This window comes from Suncus etruscus, chromosome 7 (assembly GCF_024139225.1).
Source record: "Suncus etruscus isolate mSunEtr1 chromosome 7, mSunEtr1.pri.cur, whole genome shotgun sequence".
Classification (NCBI taxonomy): domain Eukaryota; kingdom Metazoa; phylum Chordata; class Mammalia; order Eulipotyphla; family Soricidae; genus Suncus; species Suncus etruscus.
The window spans coordinates 78,070,141-78,090,804 of record NC_064854.1 but is presented as its reverse complement, the minus strand read 5'-3'; the positions used below and the strand labels follow the sequence as shown (position 1 = coordinate 78,090,804).

The window sequence follows — 20,664 nt, the reverse complement described above, 5'->3', positions numbered from 1 at the left end:
AGAAAATATAGGGGGCCGGAGAGATAGCACAGCGGTGTTTGCCTTGCAAGCAGCCAATCTGGGACCTAAGGGGCTTGGTTCGAATCCCGGTGTCCCATATGGTCCCCTGTGCCTGCCAGGAGCTATTTCTGAGCAGATAGCCAGGAGTAACTCCTGAGCATTGCCGGGTGTGGCCCAAAAACCAAAAAAAAAAAAAAAAAAAAGAAAATATAGGCTTCCTCTTTGTCTTTTGGGGTATTCTTGTGAGGGGTAAAATCCACGGCACATTTCCATCAGACATCCTGGTCTTGTTGAGTTTGAGAAGTGCATTGCGGCAGAAAGGGCCTGGGTAGAGTTCTTGCATTGGGGATCCTTCTGGAGCTGAGTCCTCTATCAAGCAACAGTCTATATTTTGGGCGGGGGTAAGAAGGAGGGCCACAGAGCATGAGTCAGCAGGAGTGTTTTTCTTGCCGGAGATCGAGATGTGGGGCTGAGTGGGTGTCCCTTCGCTTGGGAGCCGGTGATGGCTTGTTGGGGCAGGAGGCTGGTCTTGATACCTAAAGGGTTAAGAACTGAGGGTAAAGAGCATTACTAATGTGGGCTTGGGATTGGGGGGGTGAAGGATAGTAGGATTTATGAAGGGGGGATAACACTATAGGCATGATTGTTTACAATTTAGGTTTGGCTTTCATAGAGAAGACCTCTCTCTATGCAATCATTCCCACATAAAGACATACATTAGTGATCTATTCTTTTTTTTTTGTTTGTTTTTGGGCCACACCCGTTTGACGCTCAAGGGTTACTCCTGGCTATGTGCTCAGAAATCGCCCCTGGCTTGGGGGGACCATATGGGACGCCGGGGGATCGAACCGCGGTCCTTCCTTGGCTAGCGCTTGCAAGGCAGACACCTTACCTCCAGCGCCACCTACCCGGCCCCAGTGATCTATTCTTAAGGTTTTGTTAGAGGTCTGAACTCTTAAGGAATTAAGATAAATCATAAGCTTAAGTATAGCTTAAAAGAGAGAGGAAAGGAGAGAAAAAGATAATAGAGAGGGGAACAGAAAAATAGGTAAACATAGTAAAACAAATTAAAGAAATGCTAATAAATCAAATAAAAGAGATTGGGTCGGTGTGTTGGAGTTGGGAGGTTTTCCCAGTTTCTAGGCATTTTGACAATTATGGAGTTTGACCCTGATAAATGAATATTTCAGGGTAAGATAATTGCTGGAGCAGTTTAGAATACACATAGGTTTTGAGTCTCAGGTACTAAACAATGTGTTAATGAAGTCTACCTAAACTATTTAGTATTTCCCACTGCATTTTATGTATCGAAGTTTCTCTACTAAAGAGAAACTATCAGTGTGGGTCTTATTTGACATAGATTGAATTGACAATAATGAGGAAGAAGAGAAAGAAGAGAGGAGAGAAGGAGAGAATTAGGAAGAAGAGAGAGAGGTAGAGAGAGAAAGATGTTAATTTGTCCAAACATGTTCGATAAGTAGGTCATGTAACATAATTCTGTGGTTTGCAGTTGAGTGTTTCAGTGGTCTGAATGATCATATGCTTCAGAGGACATAAACCAGAGGAAAAAAGGTATATTGGTATGTTTTATCAAGATATTTTCATAAAGCAAACTAAATATGGTATCAAGTATGACAGAATACCGAGGTGTCAAAATTAAGGTGTTCGTCCTTTGTATCCAAAAATTTCTGTGGACAAAGAAGTTTTGAGGTTATTTTATATCTTGTAAGATTAACACACTAAAACATATTGTTAGGAAATGCTGCAGCTGGAGTCACTGGCTTCCAATCATATTCTTCACCTGTATCTGTGTATAAGCTCTCTAAGGCATTTTTATAGGTCTTTGTAGTAAGATGCTTATTACATACCTGTTCACTCTAAACAGTTGTTTCCATTGTTGCTGGTTTCTCTATGGTATAACGGGTATTCAAGGCTTTGTGTTGTTCCTCTTCCACTGGTTTTGAACACTTCTCCACAGTAAATGCTGACACTTAGTGCTTGGAGTTTCTACCATATTAGGCCATTATAATTGTTCTTGGAGTATTATATGTATATATGGTGTATAATCTAAGTACCTCAGAAAAGTGCTATCATTCTGTATTTTTCCTTCTTCTTTAGGTTTACTTCGTTTAACAAAATGTTTTGTAGATACATCCATGTTGCTGTAGAATCCATGATTGTGTCATTTCTAACTGCTATGTAGTATTCCATTGTGTATAAATACCACATCTTCATGATCTATTCATCTGTTGTTGGGCATCGAGGTAGATTTCAGATCTTGGCGATTGTGCTGAGTGCTGCAATAAATTGTGGAGTGCATACATATTTTGGTATGAATATTCTTCTATCTTTGGGGTAGCTACCCAGGAGTGTGATTGCTGTCATATTGCAGCTCAATTCTGAGTTTTCTAAGCACCCTACATACTGTTTTTCATAGGGGTTGGACCAGGGAACATTCCCATCAACAGTGGATGAGAGTTCCTTTCTTACCACATCTCCACTAAGAGTTTAGTCCCATTATTTTTGATATGTGCCATCCTAACTGGTGTAAGGTGTTACCTCATTGTTGTCTTGATTTGGATTTCCCTAATGACAAGTGATGGTGAACAAGTTTTCATGTGCCTCATACCATCTGTCGGTCTCGCTTGGAAAAGTGTCTATTCATTTCCAATCCCCATTTTTCTATGGCTTTATTGGGTTTGTGGAGCTCACCTTTCTAACTGATTTGTATATCCTAGATATTAGCCTTTTATATGACGTGTCGAGTGTGAAATTTTTTCCCCATTCTGTTAGCTGTCTTTTGTTTTAGACAGTGTTTCTCTTGCCATACAGAAACTCTTTAGTTTGATGTAATCCCATTCAATTAGGTTTGATGATAGTACTCTTGCCATTGGCATTTAATCCTCAAAAACTTTTTTGAGGTATAAGTCTTAGAGTGTTCTTCCTATTTTTTCCTCAATGAACTTTGTAGATTTGGGTCTGATTTCAAGATCTTTAATTCATTTTGAGTTGATTTTTGTGTAGGGTGTGAGGTGTGGATCAATCTTTAGTTTTTTTACAGGTTGTTATCCAGTTGTTCCAACACCATTTGTTGCAGAGACTGTCTTTGTTTCATTTAAGGTTCTTGGATCCTTTGTCAAATATTAGTTGATCGTACATTTGGGGGTTTATTTCTGAATATTCTGTTCTAACCCACTGGTCTGAGACTCTGTCCTTGTTCCAGTACCATGCTGTCTTGATGACTAGGGCTTTATAAAAAAGCTTCAGGTTAGGTAAAAAAAAAATGCCACCCAGCTTCTTGTTTTTTAGTATGAAGTTGGCTAGTCTAGGTCTTTTGTGGTTCCAGATGAACTTTATAATTTATTGTTCAAGTTCCTTAAAAAGTGATGTCTGAATTTAAATAGGGATTGCATTGAATATGTATAGCAATTTAGGTAAGATAGACATTTTGATTATGTTGATTCTTCCTACCCATGAGTAGGAATATTCTTCCTTTTCCTTAGGCCCTCTTCAATTCCTTTCTGAAGTGACTTGAAGTTTTCATGGTAAAGGTTTTTCACTTCTCTTGCAGGTTGATTTCCAGGTACTTGATACTATTTTAAATAGGATTTACTCCTTAATGTCTTTCTCCTCTGCTTCATTATTTATATAGAGGAATGTTATTGTCTTTTGTGTATTGATTTTGTATCTAGCCACTTTGCTATATTGGCTTATTGTTTCTAGGAGTTTTATTGTGGACTCTTCTGGGTTTTCTATGTATATCATCTTATCATCTGCAAATATAGATAGTTTCACTACTTCTTTCCCTATCTGGATTCCTTGGATTCCCTCTCTTGTCTGACTGCTTTTGCTAGTACTTCTAAAACTATGTTGAATAAGAGTGGAGAAAATTGGAAGCCTTGCCTTGTTCCTGACCTTAGTGGAAAAGTTTTTAGTTTTTCACCATTAAGAATAATGTTGGCAGTGGATTTTTTAAAATTAATTTTTATTGTGGCCAAAGGGAACTACAAATATTTCACAGTAATATTCAAGACAGTGGGTTTTTATAGATAGCTGTAACTCTTGAGGAAGGATCCTTCCAACCCTATTATGCTGAGTGTTTTCAGCATGAATGGGTGTTGGATTTCATCACATGCCTTCTCTGCATCGATTGATATGATCATATGGATTTTTTTCTTCTTGCTGATGTGATATATAATGTTGATTGATTTGCATATGTTGAACTTTTCTTGCATCCCTGGGATGATACCAAATTGGTCATAGTGTATAATCTTTTTTATGTACTGTTGAACTTGGTTTGCTAAGATTTAGTTGATGATTATTGCACCTATGTTCATTAGTGAGATTGGTCTGTAGTTTTTTTCTTGATAGGGTCTTTGCCATCTTTGGGAATGAGTGTAAAGTTGCCTCATAAAAGAAGTTAGGAAGGATTCCTGTCTTTTCAATGTTTTGAAAGAGCCTGAGGATCAGCGATTCTAAGTCTTCTAGAAATGTTTGATAGAATTCAACTCTAAAACAATCTGTACCTGGACTTTTGTTCTTGGGGAGTTTCTTGATTACTGATTCAATTTTCAGATGTGATTGTACTATTTAGATTTTATATTTAGATTTTATACATCCTCCTTTTCCAGTCTCAGAAGACGTTAGGTTAGAGATTCCAGAAGAAGCTGACAGATTTCTGGAAAAATAACATCTGTTGATTTCTTCTGGATTCTCTAGCCTAACTGAGTATAGTTGTTCATAATAAGTTCTCGCAATGTGTTAGATTTCTTGGGGTTCTATTGTAATCTTTCCCCTTTCATTTGTGATCCTGTTCATTTGGGTGATTTCCCTCTATTTTTGGTGAGTCCTATCTTATTTATTCTTTGGAAAAACCAACTCCTGGTCTCATTGATTTTTTGTATTGTTTTCCTAGTTTCTATGTTGTTTATTTCTGCTCTGATTTTTATTATTTCTTGTCTTCTGGTTGTGTTTGGTTTTATTGTTTCTGTTTTTCCAGCTTCTTTGAATTGTTTAAACACTTTAAACTGTTGATTTTGTCATTTTTCTCTTTCCTGATATAGGCCTATATTGCTATGAATTTCCCCCTAATTACTGCTTTTGATGTGTCCTACAAATTTTGATAGCTTGTCTTCTCATTGATCCTTCCTCTTTGATCCAGCTGTTGTTGAGTAGCATGTTCTTTAATCTCCAGGTGTTGGATTTTCTCCCCAATTATGATCTCCCCAATTAAGAGTCAATCATGATCTCTGTTGCATAATGATCAGATATGGTGCTTCTAATACTTATGTTTGTGACTTATGTTTGTCACCATCCTAAGGCATGGTTTATTCTAGAGAATGTTCCATGTACACTTGTGAAGAATGTGAATTCTGTTTTCGTGGGGTGGAGTGTCCTGTATACGTTCACTATGCCGATTTTCTCTAGTTTCTCGTTTAGGGTTCTTTTATCTTTGCTGGGTTTCTGCTTAGTGAATCTGTCTAGTGATAATAGAGGAGTATTAAAATTCCTATTACTATCACATTTCCCTCCATATGTTTCTCTAATTTTGTGAGTAAATGCCTTATATATTTTGCTGGCTCTACAGTCGGTGCATAGATATTGATCAGAGTTAGTATTTCTTGGTCTAATATTTCCCCATACTTCTTTGCTTTTTTTTTAATTTTTATTTTGATCATAGTGGCTTACATATTGTTGACAATAATATTTTAGGTACATATTTACATAAAATCAGGGGGGATTTCCATCATCAATTTGTCCTCCCTACACCTCCGTTTTTGTCCTACCTCCCATATGCTCTTCCCTCACCCCTAGGGCTGCCAGAATATGTTGTTCCCTCTGTATCTAGCCTAATACTTAGTAGTCTTGCACCTGTTTGGTCCTGGTGCCTCCCTTATTTCCCCCTCTAACTGGGGAGCAGGACTAGCTAGTTCAATTTACGTGGTTTTGTTTGCAGAAGGGAATAGTAGTAAACTGGGGTAAAGGTCTAATATGCAGAAAATAAGCGGAATTCTTCTAGAGGGTCTCATCCTCAGTTAGAGAGACGAAGGAGAAAAAGGTGAAACACTTCACCAGTACAAAAAGAAGTGTCAAATATCCAGTGAGGACTCCAACAATAACGCTAAGCACCACCACCACAACAACAAAACAAAACAAAACAAAAAAACCCCATCACGGTCTTGAGATAAGAAACATGGCAGAGCATATAATGAAAGAAAAGAAAAGAAAAAAGTGTAAATGGGGGCAACAGCTTCAATAACCACACCAAAACAAAGAAATCAACCAAAAATAGATAGGTAAATATAATAATAATGATAATAAATGAAGATTAAAAATAATATATATAAAAAGATAAATAATATTTTATGTTTTGTTTCTTTCCCTCCTGCCCTGGCACTGTAAATATTGGGGTCATTCCAAAAGGAATTCACTTGGCCTAAGAAATATGGGGTTTCTCCGCCCTTGGAGTATATTGTCACGGGATCAACTATAGCCTCTGTTCAGGATCCTTTACTCTCCCGGTGGTGTTTTTGTGTTGTTTGGAAGACTTCTGTTCCGTCCTATGTGATACAATCAGACCTTTGTATCTATCGATCTCAGTATCTGCACAGTTCCAGGGATGGGGCTTATGATGAAGTCAGTCTCTGTGGTTCTAGAAGTTTCGTTCCCTCAGTGTCATTTTAATCCATCCTCTGTGGTTGGTGGTCTTGGTCTTGGCACTAAACCTGGAACAGGTTATCCTACTTCTTTGCTTTTGTTGGTTCAAAATGTTCTGCCCTTGTTCTCAGCCCTCTTATGTCACCTGTAGCGAGGGAGTGGGTCCCTACTCCGGAGTGTGGCCCTAGGCGAGAATGGTGAGGGTGGTCACTGAAATTTGGTCCTACCCTCAGATCTCTACAATCTCAATACCTGCGAGAGGGTGTAGTCCCCCAATCTCTGATAGCCTCGCCTCAGATCTACCCCTGGTAGCTGTGAGAGGAGCAGACTACCAGTTCCCCAGGAACTGCTAATGACGACCAGCAGCCTCCCCTGAGTTTTGCCCTCGGTTCCTGGGAGAGAAACAGGTCACTGCTTTTCTGGGTCCCCAGACAACTAGCAGCCTACCCTGAGATTAAGCCCCAGTATTTGCCAGAGAGACAGCCACCCATCTGTCCCCGGGGTGTGCCATAGGCTCCCAAGTTCAAGCCCCAGTACTTGCGGGAAAGGCAGGTTGGCACCTAGCCATCCCCAGTTGTGCTAATGGTGACTACAACCTCCCGAGATCAAAACCCAGTTTCTGCAGTAAAGGCTGGTCAGTGGTCCTCCATCCCCAGGCATGCATGGCAACCCCCCGAGTTCAAGACCCAGTACTTGAGGGAGAGGCCGATCTGTGCTTATCCGTCTCCAGGTGAGCACCGCCTCAGTATCAACAAAAGAGGCAAGTTGGCACCTGTCCATCCCCAGGTGTGCTAATGGCAACCGCAGCCTACCGAACATTTTACTTTTATGTAAAGGAGTGGGTGGTTACTTAGAACACTCTAGGCCCAGAGTGTAGTGGGGAAAAAGAGGCAAGAAATAGGGTGGACTGGAGGGTCCAGCTTCTGGCATGAAGCTTACCACAGGGATCGTTTAGTGCAGTCACAGAAATAATTAAACTGAGAACTATCATAACAAAATGTGACTGAATGAGGGAAGTAGAAAACCTGTCTAGAGTACAGGCTGATGTGGGGTGGGGAGGAAGGACTTGGGATATTGGTCATGGAAATGTTGCACTGGTGAAGGATTATATATATTAAAAATCAAAGAAAGAAAAGAAAATGCCTCTTAATTATTACCCTGGCTGTATAGAAAGAGGAGGTACAGTAAATGCACCCCATATACACCTCAACCCAGGCCCTCTGCCTGGTCTGTATTGTGAATTGGGGGACAAAATCACAAAGAAATAGGATGGAGGGGCCAGGGCGGTGGCACAGGCAGTAGGGTGTTTGCCTTGCATGCACTAACTTAAGATGGACCATGAATACCCTGGAATCCCATTTGGTTCCCCAAGCCAGGGGTGATTTCTGAGAGCATAGCCAAGAGTAACCACTGAGCATCACCAGGTGTGGCCCAAAAACAAAAACTAAAACAAAAAAGAAATGGTGTGGAGGGGAAGAAAGACAGATGTGAAATAACACAGATAAGGATTAAAGTGTTTCTGGTAGATTGGTGGTGTTAAGAAAGAACAGAGCTAAATATCAAAATCACATAGTCAACAACACTTTAAGACCCAAAATTTAACAATCAAACTTAGAAAGGTGCCTGTTATGTTGTCTGTGCAAAAACCAAGACCACTAATTACAAAAGACAGACTATGACAACCACGACTGGCTGAAACTTTCCTGGGACCAATAAAAAAGACCCTAGCCTAGGGTTTGGCCTAGGATTTATACAAAATTTATACAAAAACCAAGATCTCTAATACAAGAGTTCTAACTTTGACAACCATAACTGAGCAGAACTTCTGGTGCCATAAAGTAAGACTCTATCTCAGGCTTCAACCTAGGGTCTGTGCAAAAACCAAGATCACTAATTACAGAAGAATGATTTCTACAAATGTGATGAAACAGAACTTCTAGAGCCATATTGAAAACCTCTATCCTAGACTTGGTCCTATGACCCCTTGAAATACCAAGATGTCTTGTTACAGAGGACTGATTTTGTCATCCACAACTGAGCAGAAAGTTTCCTGGAACCATAAAAAGACCTTGTGTTTCGATAATGAGCATATATGGAGCCTGTAGTTGCTCCCATGACAGTATGCTTCCAGGGTGGTAAAACTCTGTATCTCCTAGGGCAAGGGAATTCCCTCTCTAACTTCTCCAATACTTATTGTGCCTATGCAAAAAACAAAAAAGCAAACAAACAAAAACCCACAAAGCCTTGCCACACCAGTCCTTTTTTTTTTCCACTTTTTTCTTTTTTCTTTCCTTTTCTTTCATATGGTTGTTTTGGTGGTGATATTTTTGTTGCTATTTATGCTGCTGTGTATTTTGTCATTCTTGTTTTTATTTGTTTGTTTTTATTTGTTTTTGTTTATATTTCTTTTTTTCCTTTATTCTTTTGAATTGATATTTATAGCTTCTTGACGGATTCTTCCCAGCTTTTTTTTTCTTTTTCTTTTTCCAACACAGAACTTGAATCATCTTGAGCCAAAGAATTTGAATTATATTGCCCTCCTTCATAACTTGAAGGGAAAAATGGATGGCACCAGGAGCAACCAGTGATATAAACATTGAGTGGAAATAAAATGATCAGACTTATGCACCAAATCTAAAATCAACAGCACCAGAATTAAAACTCAATCTACCACAAGCTATACACGAAGGAGACCTCTTGCACATGGGGTTAAGGGGGGGTATGGGAAGCATGCTGGGAACAGGTGTGAAGAAAGGACAACACTGGTGGTGGGAATGGCCCTAATTGTCATTATGTACCTTAAATATTATTGTGAATGACTTGTAATTCACTTTGATCACAATTAAAAATTATTAAAAATATTCATACCCAGAAGCTTATATAGCTTTGTGACAACTGTCAGCAGAGCATTGAGGCTGCAAGTTCTCTGCATCATACCATCCCTCACTGCATGATGACTCAAAAGTAAGTTCAGCTAAAGCAGTAGTCAAGGAAAAGCCCAATAGATAGGGAGGTTGTTCACTAAAATTGTTCTTGCCAAAGCAGAGAGGAAGCTTCAAAGATTGGCTTGGAAGGATAAATCTTCATAAAAAAAAAAGTGCAAGCCAAAGGAAATAGGAAAGTTAAGGAAAAGCAAGCTGTCATGATTAACCGAGAAACCAGAAAAATCTTACCTGAAGAGAAAGAAAAGACTGAAAACCAGGATAGTCCAACCTTTGTTACAGCCTGAGAAAAAGAAGTCAAGTCAGACTTATGCTATGTTCTGTGTTTTATCTCCCTTCTTACACAATTCAGAGAAATTTTTTTGTTGTTTGTTTGCTTGTTTTGGGGTCACACCCGACAGCACTCAGGTGTTACTCCTGGCTCCAGGCTCAGAAATCGCTCCTGGCAGACTCGGGGGACCATATAGGATGCTGGAATTCAAATCACCGTCCTTCTGCATGAAAGGCAAACGCCTTACCTCCATGCTATCTCTCCAGCCTCCAGAGGAATTTTTTTTTTTTATCAATTCGTTGTGTTTATCAACTGTGAATGCAGAATTTTAGTAGTGGTAGATACATTTTAAGAAGGAGAAAATCCCTCTTCATCTCACTTTTAAATTAAGTACTTTTTTGGAGGTAAAATTATTTTCTTGTTGTTTATTTACTTATTTATTTAAATGTATTCTTGTCCTCCGAACAACCAATAAAATTTTATGGAAAAGAAAAATAATCCCTTGCACACAGATGATGGTAAGTAATAAATGTTTGATTTTTAAGTAGCTAGTTTGTTGTACAGTAATAGGTAACTGTATATTCTACATATAAAAAGTTTTATGTAGTAAATTTTATGTAGTAATTGGTTGTATCCAGTGAATAAAATATTTTATGTAAAAGATATATACATATATATAATACAGTAAATGGAAAGTAAATTGTGTCATGGTGCTTAAAATATTATTACTATCAATCAAAGAGGTATTTTTTTCAGGAAGAAAAAGGGTAAGCTATTTACTGATCTTAATTATACATTGGGTTAAATTTGCCACAACAACAAAACAACTATTTCTTGGTGAAAATTTCATCTTCATAAGGAAAATTTTCCTTAGTTATTAACTGCACTTTTGTCAGATACTACTGAGAGGTTTGTATTATGCAAGTATTTTGTGACTTAGAGAGTAAGAAATTATAATTTATATATTTATAATATCCTTAAAAAGTCATGGTGGCAGACTAAGCATATACACACTGAAAACAAGAGAGAAATGGTAAGGGGTACTGGTAAGAGAAATAGTAATAAATAAATAAGGAAGAAAAAAAATCTAACAGGCGAAGGGGAAATAGATGCAGTTATCTGACTTGGAGCTCTATAAATTTTATTTTATATATATTATGCAATATAAAATTAAATTTTCATAACCTATCATATGTATATATAAATTTTAGCTATTATTTTCGCTATCCTTTTTAATTAAGTATGGCTTAATAATTGAAGAAAAGTATAAAGAGAGACGTAATGATAAATTAAATAATCCCATATTTAGCAGGAAATCTACAAATAGGGTAAAATATCATTTATTATCCATATAATAATACTTCTGAAAGTAAAATGAAACAATAATAACTAAGCTAAAATTCAAATTTGAATGCTGTATAAAGTCATATTTGAGCTTAAATCATGAACAGTATTTCTGGTTATATCACCTATCCACTTAAGTGGAGATACATACTGAAGACCATTTATGTCTACAGATTTGATGACAGAATTTGGTTCATCATCTCTAGGTTTGCTGATTGTATATACTTATAATGAAATTGATCTCAGTGTGATTATGAAGATAACTGTCATCAAAATTAAGTGTAGTCCATCTTTATAAATGAAACTTATAAGAGTTTTTCAGCATTCTTTAAAGCTAATATCCTTGCCAGTGAAGGTAACACTGAATTGGTATGGCACTTGAAAGGTATAATTATATTTATTAAATGCCATGAAATCTGAGCTAGGAAAGTGAATTATCTTGTGAACACAGATATTTGTGTATGTTATGAAACTCAAGATGAGAGTTAGAAAAATAAAGGTACACTAGAATAATTCCAATTATAAAAGCATGTAAATTTCCTTATAGGTATCTGTCTCACTTGTATATGTACACAAAAGTCCAGGCACTCAAAACCTCATCTCGCACACACTTAACCCAATAAGCTTACCATGAGAATATTTGACATCCTATCTCTAATAAATAAAAAGTTCATTTTTATTACCTTAATAATTTTTCCCTGTAACACATATTTGAACTCTTGAAGTTAACTTAATATTTAGAATTCTTGATCTATTTGTCTGTTACAAAAGGAAACAGTTCTTTTATTAAGTTAAAACACTTTAAAACTTTAAAAAAATTATTCTTGGAAAGTGTGATAGCTTCTAATAGCTGTATTCATATGCTTTAAAGAATTCCTCAGATAACCATTTCATATATTGCTAACTCTCCAAGGACCAATAATATTTGAAAATACAAATATATCAAAAATATCATATATCAAGTAATATTTTTCTAACAAAACAATTCTAATAATTACTCTGAGATACAAGGATACAGTGACTGTTGTAGGAATATTGGATTGTGTTCATATTTTTGTTTTTGGGTTACACCCGGCAGTGCTCAGGGGTTACTCCTGACTGTCTGCTCAGAAATAGCTCCTGGCAGGCACAGGGGACCATATGAGATGTCGGGATTCAAACCAATCACCTTAGGTCTTGGATCGACTGCTTGCAAGGCAAACACCGCTGTGCTATCTCTCCAGCCCCATCATGTTTATTATTATTATTATTATTATTATTATTATTATTATTATTTGCACTTTCCAAAGTCATGTTATACAGAGTAATTTATTTAATGCCAGAGTCTATATTTGCTTTTTAATTAAATTGATTATAATGTGACTTTTTTATGTTTAGTGGCTTACCAAAGCTGTTAAAAATTGCTCATCCTTTCTCCTTGAAATTGAATAAAACATAAAGAAAGTTAGGAAAGGACAGAATTAAATATCCAAGCCAGAGTCAACAACAATAAAATCATAAGACCCAAACTTTATTAACAACTAAATTTAAAAAAGGTGTCTGTTATGATGGCAGACTAGGTGTTGGCATGCAATGGACTCTTGGAATATTGGAGGAGGGAAGTTGACACTGGTGGTGGATTGGTCTTAAAACAGTGTATGCCTCCCTGAACATAGTCATAATGACTTGGTTCAGGCCTCATAATAACGGGGATTGCCCATACACCCCAGAACCATGGGTACCATCTACAGAAACAACCACAATTGTCTATAACATCACCAGAAAGCAAACCTCTACCAGGGAGGACCCTACTGTTGCCCTGGCATCAACTTACTTCAAAGAGGGTTCTCTTAATAACCAGATGACTTAGCAGCAGCAACAGGGCAGGGCAGGGCTTTCCGCTAATGGTGAGGTGAAAATAGACGACACTCAACATCATCCTGTCTTCAATGAAGGAGAGGTATAGAAACCAGAATCTTTAACTATAGAAACCTGACACCAAATACAGCGAGCCTATGAAAAAAAATTACCAGGACCACAGAGAATGACTTGAGTTGGACAACCGAGTATGCCTGGAGCTCAGAGTCGGCCTTATGCCAGAATATTTCAGGGGTAAGGTCTCCTTGCCAAGGCCAAGGCTTTTTCCCTCCATTTCCCCCATATTTTGCTGGGCCTATGTAAACAACAATTGCCACCCACACTGTTTTTAATGTATTTTATTAACTCTCATCCTAAAAAAAAAAAAAAGAGCTTACTAAACTTTCTGCTAGTGCTTTAATTAGTTCATTGGTGATTCAATAATTTTCAAAAATATACTTGCCACTGAACATTTTCTTTACTTTCTCCATCTTTAGTTTTTTCTTCCAATTTCCTTTTTTGGGAAACTTTTATTTTTTATTTATTTTTAATTAATATTTTATTTAAGTACTTTGATTACAAATATGATTGTAGTTGGGTTTCAGTCATGTAAAGAGCACCTCCCTTTACCAGTACAACATTCCCACCACCAAAGTCTCAGATTTCCTCCCTGCCCCCCCCACCTGTACTCTAAACAGGTTTTCTACTCTAATTCATTCACATTGTTGATAGTTCTCAGTGTAGTTATTACTCTAATTGCACTCATCACTCTTTGTTGTGAGCTTCATGCTGTGAGCTGGAACTTCCAGCCCTCCTGTCTTTTATCTCTGAGAATAATTGCAAAAATGTCTTTCATTTTTTTAAAGACCATTGATGAGTGAGACTATTCTGCATCTATCTCTTTCCCTCTAACTTATTTTACTCAGCATAATAGATTCCATGTACATCCAGGTATAGGAAAATTTCATGATTTCATATCTCATCATGGCTGCATAATATTCCATTATCTATATGTACCACATATATATTTTTTACAAAAATAATCTAACCCCATCAAAAAATGGGGAAAAGAAATGAACAGACACTTTGACAAAAAGAAATACAAATGGCTAAAAGGCACATAAAAAATGCTCCACATCACTAATCATCAGGGAAATGCAAATCAAAATAACTATGAGGTACCATCTCACACCACAGAGATTAGTACACATCACAAAGAATGAGAACAAGTAGTGCTGTCGGGGATGTGGAGAGAAAGAAATGCTGTCTAGTCCAACCTTTATGAAAAGCAATGTGAAGATTCCTCCAAAAACTGTAAATTGAGCTCCCATATGATCCAGTTATACCACTTTTGGGGATATACCCTAGGAACACAAAAATAAAACACAAAAATCCCTTCCCCACACCTATATTTATTACAGCATTTTTTTTAATAGCCAGACTCTGGAAACAACCAAGATGCCCTTCAACAGATGAACGGCTAATTTCATATTTTTCTAAATCATGTATTATTTGGTCTTTCTAAAACAATTGTATTATGATCAGTTATGTCAACTATGTAATGCATTTTCTTCAATAAATAAAATATACATAAAAAACAGTGTATGCCTAAAACCCAACTATAAATAAATTTGTAAATCACAATGGTTTAAATAATTTTTAAAAAATTGAAGAAAGTGAGCAAGTTTCCTGAACAGCTTCCAGAGTATCTTCCATGAGATAGTAATTGGTTAATATTAAAAAAAGAGTGCATGTGCATATTTGGAAAATATGTTTTTTCTGAAATTCCCACTTCGTTTTTTTTTATAAATTGTTTTATCTAAAGAATATGTTTGCTCATAGTATATCGGAAAATATGTTTTTTTCTGAAATTCCCACTTCGTTTTTTTTTTTTATAAATTGTTTTATCTAAAGAATATGTGTTGCTCATAGTATATTTGTTCCAAGACCACTCTTACCACCAATGTAAAATTTCCTTCACCATTGACCCTGATTCCATTGATCCTGATTACTTGGCAGGCATAAAATAATTTATTTTATATTAATTGTTTACAGGTAAGTGGTAATGAAATTATTTTTTAATTAAAGCAATAAGAAAATGTGTAAAAGTTAATGAATCTTGCAATGAGGTCATTAAGTCATTGTCAGAAGGTTTGATAAGGTATTTGTTACTAAATGATTTTCTGGTTGTTGTTATTTTTATTTGTTTCTGAATATTTGGTAGTTTTGAATTTACAATAATATCTAAATTGGTGTGTTCCTACAGTATTGAAAAAAATTGAAGTTCTAGATGGCCACATATCTTACTGTGTAGTCCAGGAATTTCAAGCTCTATAGCTGATAATTTGGCTTTTGTGGGGCATGTTTTCAGCTACTAGGGCTTCCAGAATTAGAATATGAGAAAGATGCCCCTCTTAACAACAAAAAATGTCCTGGTGATAGCAGCCCAAATACCAGCATACCTGGAGATATGAGATTATTTGTTAAGTGGCAATGCAGGGAATGACAAAGTAGAGGATACAGCTGGCCTGGCTTCAACAGGGCCAAGTCTTAGCCAACCCACTCTTTAACATTGCATTTTTCAGTTGCCTAGCCAGTGTATTCATGACTTTTCATATCGCTTTTCAGTGAATTTATGGAGCAAGTTGAATATGAACATGGCGACTGTGTTCATGGGGCATAGTTTTGGCTGCCAGGGCTTCCAGAGGTATGAGAAAACAGGGTATGGTGCCCACAGTCACTCCAAAAAAAACCCTGATAATATCAGCACCAAATATAGTATCTAACTTTCTATAAGAAATTCATATTGCAGTTTTGCATGATTGAAATTCTGTATCAAATAAACACCAAGCTCTTTTCTTTGTTTAGTTGATTACCAAATTTACTTACCAATTAGTTCTGAGTCTATTGTGTTGAGCTTTATGTAATGCATATTTTAATATTACATGTTATATGATTAATTAAAATAGTAAAATGGAAAAATATTAAAATAGGTTATTTTCTTGAATTTAATAGAAAAATAATTAAAATATGTCACAAACAAATTTTGTTACTAATGATTTTTAAGTGTTGATATACCTCCTTCCCACCCCTGTCTTACAAATCCGCTTCTATCCTCTAACACCCTCAATCCTGATCTATCAACCCTTATTTAACCCTCTTTACCCTCAGTTCTTTGTTCCCCAGGGATCAGAAACTTCACCCTACCCCATTAAGTTGCCAGCTGACTACCAAAGTAAAAGGACACCTTCCCAGCCCACCATGTCTCACCCAGGAAGGACCTGCAGATACCACTTCCACAGACCCATTCTATGAAGCACTTTTTCTCCCACCCACCCCCTACACACACACTGTAGACTATTGCTTGCTACAGGAATAGGCTCCCGAGAATCCCTCAGCTTGAGGATACTACCTAATTCCCCATATCTGTGAACCGTTTCTCAGACTCCAAAAGACCAAAGGATGGGATAAAACAGTGCTCTGGATTCTACACCACCCAACTATTTCAAAAGACTTAAAGGTGATGGGATTTCTATATTTATTTTGTATGTTTATAGTTCTTAGTGTCTATGTTCAAAAGTAGAGGTAGCTTCCCTCATCTCTGCTTTGGATATGCTTAGTAGTAAATTCTTGTAGAAAAACCATGGTTGGGTTGTAAGCTCAGGTAAAAATCAGGTTATAGAGATTGTTCAGCTTATTTTTACCCCATATGCACCAGGAATATCATGTTCTTTTTTTGCATAGGCACACTTAAATGGGAAAATCTTACACACAGAAAGAAGTTCTTATTGAATATGGATAGGAACTCATGAATTGTATAGTGCAGGACTGTCTTTCACCCCTAACATTTATCAAGGAGACTTGACTTAGACCTCAAAGAATCAGACATTGACCATTTAAACCTTGACCCCAAACCTCAGATCTGAACATTGGTACTGGCAGAGTTTACAGCACCAGCACCAGGAATCAAACTCCCCCCCTGGGGGAGGCCTGAATGCCACCTTTGTACCAACCAGCTCTAGGGTAGGTCCATAAGGCACCTAATTATGCGGAAAGAGCAACACCTTGATTTAGGGGCAGGTTGCCCTACCTCACCACCCAAAGTGAGATAAATTCAGAAGATGCTCCATTCTAGGATCTGTAAAAAATCCAAGATCTGTAAGTACAGAAGACTGATTACAATACCACAACTAGCAAAATTTTCACTGTGACCACAAAGACAGATTTTATCCTAGGCTTCATCCATGGACCTGTGTAAAAACCAAAATATCTAATTACAGAAGATTGACTTTGACAACTGTGACTGAGCAGAACTTTTTCTGGGACCAAACAAAGATTCACTGGGGTTGAAAAACCAACATGCCTAGATCTTGTAGTTGGTCTTTTGACAGTGTGCTTCATGGGTGGAGACACCCTGTATCTCGTAGGCTAATGAAATTTCCTTTCTAATTTTCCCAACGTTTGCTGTGCCTATTCAAAAAAAAAATCTGCCTCTCTCCACCACCACCTCTTTTTTTCTTTTAATTTTACTTATATACTAGAAAGGGGCTCCCACCTTTTGCATAGAACCATAGAACTTGGGGCCAGATCCAGAGAGACATCACAGAGGTACTGTATTTGCCTTGCATGCAGCCAACCCCGGACAGACCGGGTTTGATTCCTGGTATCCAATATGGTCCCTTGAGCCTACCAAGAGTGATTTCTGAGCACAGATCCAGTAGTAGCTTCTAAGTGTCACTGGGTGTGGCTCAAAAACAAACAAACAAATAAAAAATCATAGAACTTGAATCATTGTGCTCTATATCTTATATTTCAATGTATTCCTACAAATTGAGAAAAAAGATTATATCTAAAAACCCATTACAAAGTCAACAAAAATAGAATCAAGAGACCCAAACTATAACAAGCTAAACACAAAATGGACGTGTTACACTGGTAGTCCTGGGATCAGGGGTGGATGTATGAGATGCATGCAGGGAACTATGATGGAGGGTGGTTAACACTGGTGGTGGGAATGGCCTTCATTCACTGTCACTAAATGCCTAAAATAAAACTGTTAAAGCCTTGTAATTCATAATGGTATCAGTTTCTAAAAATCAGAGAAGTTGAGAGAAAATAAACTTTATTCTCTTTGATTTTTGAATATTTGAAGACATAAAAAAGTGTGGTCAATGGAAAAAAAATCGCATGGGTCTACCATCAGGCTCCAAAAAAAATGATGACTGGCTTTACTTCCCAGATAGTTGCTCTAGGATACCTCTGCAGCGGTTTCAGAAATAAGGGGTCCAGCTTCCCATTTTTTCATAAACCACAGCAGCCCAATGCCACCCTCACTCTCTTCAACAGAAGCGACCCATGTCTATAACTAGAGCTTATTCCAAGCCACCAAATTTCTTTTAGATCTGCAAATCCTGGACTACATTGCAAACAGCCACGTGACACCTCAATATCCGGTAGTGTCAGCCCAGCAGTATTCCAAGAAAGCTAATGGAAAATTTACATAGTAAACTACCCTCCTCAGTGAGTCTAATCAGTAGCACAGATGGTTTAGCTAGCACCAACCACAGCCCAGTAAATCTTTAGACACTGACTTTAGTAATACCATGGAGAGATAAAACAATTCTTTCAAATTGACCTGTGTTAATCTAAGATTTGATAATTCCAATTATCTTTATGTTGTAACAAGCATTAAGAGGTTAATTTCTTTGTGCTGCACAAAGGGAGGCTATGGTGGTTGGTTTGTGACTTAAAGCATTAATAAAGAGATGGTCACACTGGTGACCATCACACTGGTGATGGAATTGGTGTTTGAACATTTAATGCCTGAAATGATTATATTATAAACTTGGTAAATCACAGTATTATAATAAAAATAAAAACAAGAAAGGAATGTAATTCAATAAATTAAGAGACAAATCTGAGCTAATATTGAAATTTTAAAATATTAAACATTTAAAACTTAGTTGGGGCCAGAGAGATAGCATGAAGGTAGGGTGTTTGTCTTGCATGCAGAAGGATGGTGGTTCAAATCCTGGCATCCCATAAGGTCCCCCGTGCCTGCCAGGAGCGATTTCTGAGCATAGAGCCAGGAGTAGCCCCTGAGCACTGCCGGGTGTGACCCAAAACCCAAACCCCCGCCAAAAAAAAAAAAAACTTAGGTAAGATTGATTAGAATTAGGACTATCATAAGAAACTAATATGTACATTTCATAAATATACCAACTGGGACACATTTGTAGCAGGGCTTGCAAAGGTGATTAATTAGATATAGCCAAAATATCTATCAATGAAAATAAGGTACAATATATTTTATACCACAGAGCATTTATAAATGGTAATGTAAATCACTTATATATTACCAGAGAGAGATGTCCACAACATATTGTTAAGGAAAACTTCAGATTAAATTTTATGTACCTAGTGAATGTATGTCAACATCATTTCTCTTAATAATAAACTAACATACTTATTTATTATTATATCAACTGAAAACAGTATATCTTGACTTCTATCTTAGAATTATATGTTCACCTCTACTTCGCTTTCACCTTTCTCATTCCACACTTCCCTCTTTATCATCTCTACTTTATTTTATCAATGATGGTAATATTTATGTTTTTTTGTAAGCACAACCATTTTACATTTTGTGTTTATTGAAAATTGATATTGTTTGTGGTATCATGATTTTGCAATTACCAGAGTTTCAATAAACAATAATTCTAAGTTATAAAGCTATAAACACTATTTGTTGTGTGGCTGGATTTTTTTTGGATTATCAACAGCCTGCCTAAATTGCCATTTTCCCCCATGCAATTGTATCCTATATTTATTTACTTTGAAAATATAATTTCATATAATTTATTTTGGAGATCTACACCCAACAAAGAATAATTATATGGTAATATCTTTTTAATCTATTTAGTTTAATTTTGATAGTTAAGCCACAGTCATTTGTGCTTAGAATTTAAGCTTGACTTTTTGCACTCAAAAATAAATTCTGGCAGTGCTCAGGTACCTATGTGGTACATATTTGGTGCCTAAGAGCAAAAATAAGTTAGCAGTATGTACATAAGTGTCTTACTCTCTGTCCTATTTCTTCAGCTTCTCGGTGGTATCTTTGACCCTTATAGTTAAACCTATACATAAATTTCAAGTCTTCCACCAACTTCTGGGTTGCATTATCTCTTTTAAAACATCCTGTCTTCTCATTTGTGCCTTTTGTCTTTTGGGAGCTGAAGTTTAGGCAACACTCGGGGATGTTCAGGACTTACTCTGGTTATATGCTGAATGAAGGATCATTCCTGGTAGTTGCTAGGTGGGGACAAAGAAATTCTGGTTCTAATCCCCTCCACCAAGTTTGAAGAGGGCCTTGTTTGCAGCCTTACCTTAGCCTTTTTTGGATTCCAATGCCATTACTGAAGCCCCCCACTCATCCCCATCAACCCTCCTTTTCCCAAACCTCATAGAAGTTGGTGCATCTATGGGGCCAAGTCATTTCAATTTATATCAATATAAAACTCGAGCCACATTCCATAAAAAATTAAAATAGATCACTTTCTTAAACACCTAATACTCCAGCATTCCAAACCACTGAATGCAAAGATTAATGGGAAA

At 36.9% G+C, this 20,664-nt stretch overlaps 1 pseudogene; it reads left to right on the top strand.

The window, feature by feature from the left end:
• The first annotated feature begins 7,797 nt into the window (after positions 1–7,797).
• On the top strand, positions 7,798–7,911 carry LOC126014816 (uncharacterized; annotated as a pseudogene).
• Positions 7,912–20,664: the final 12,753 nt, after the last annotated feature.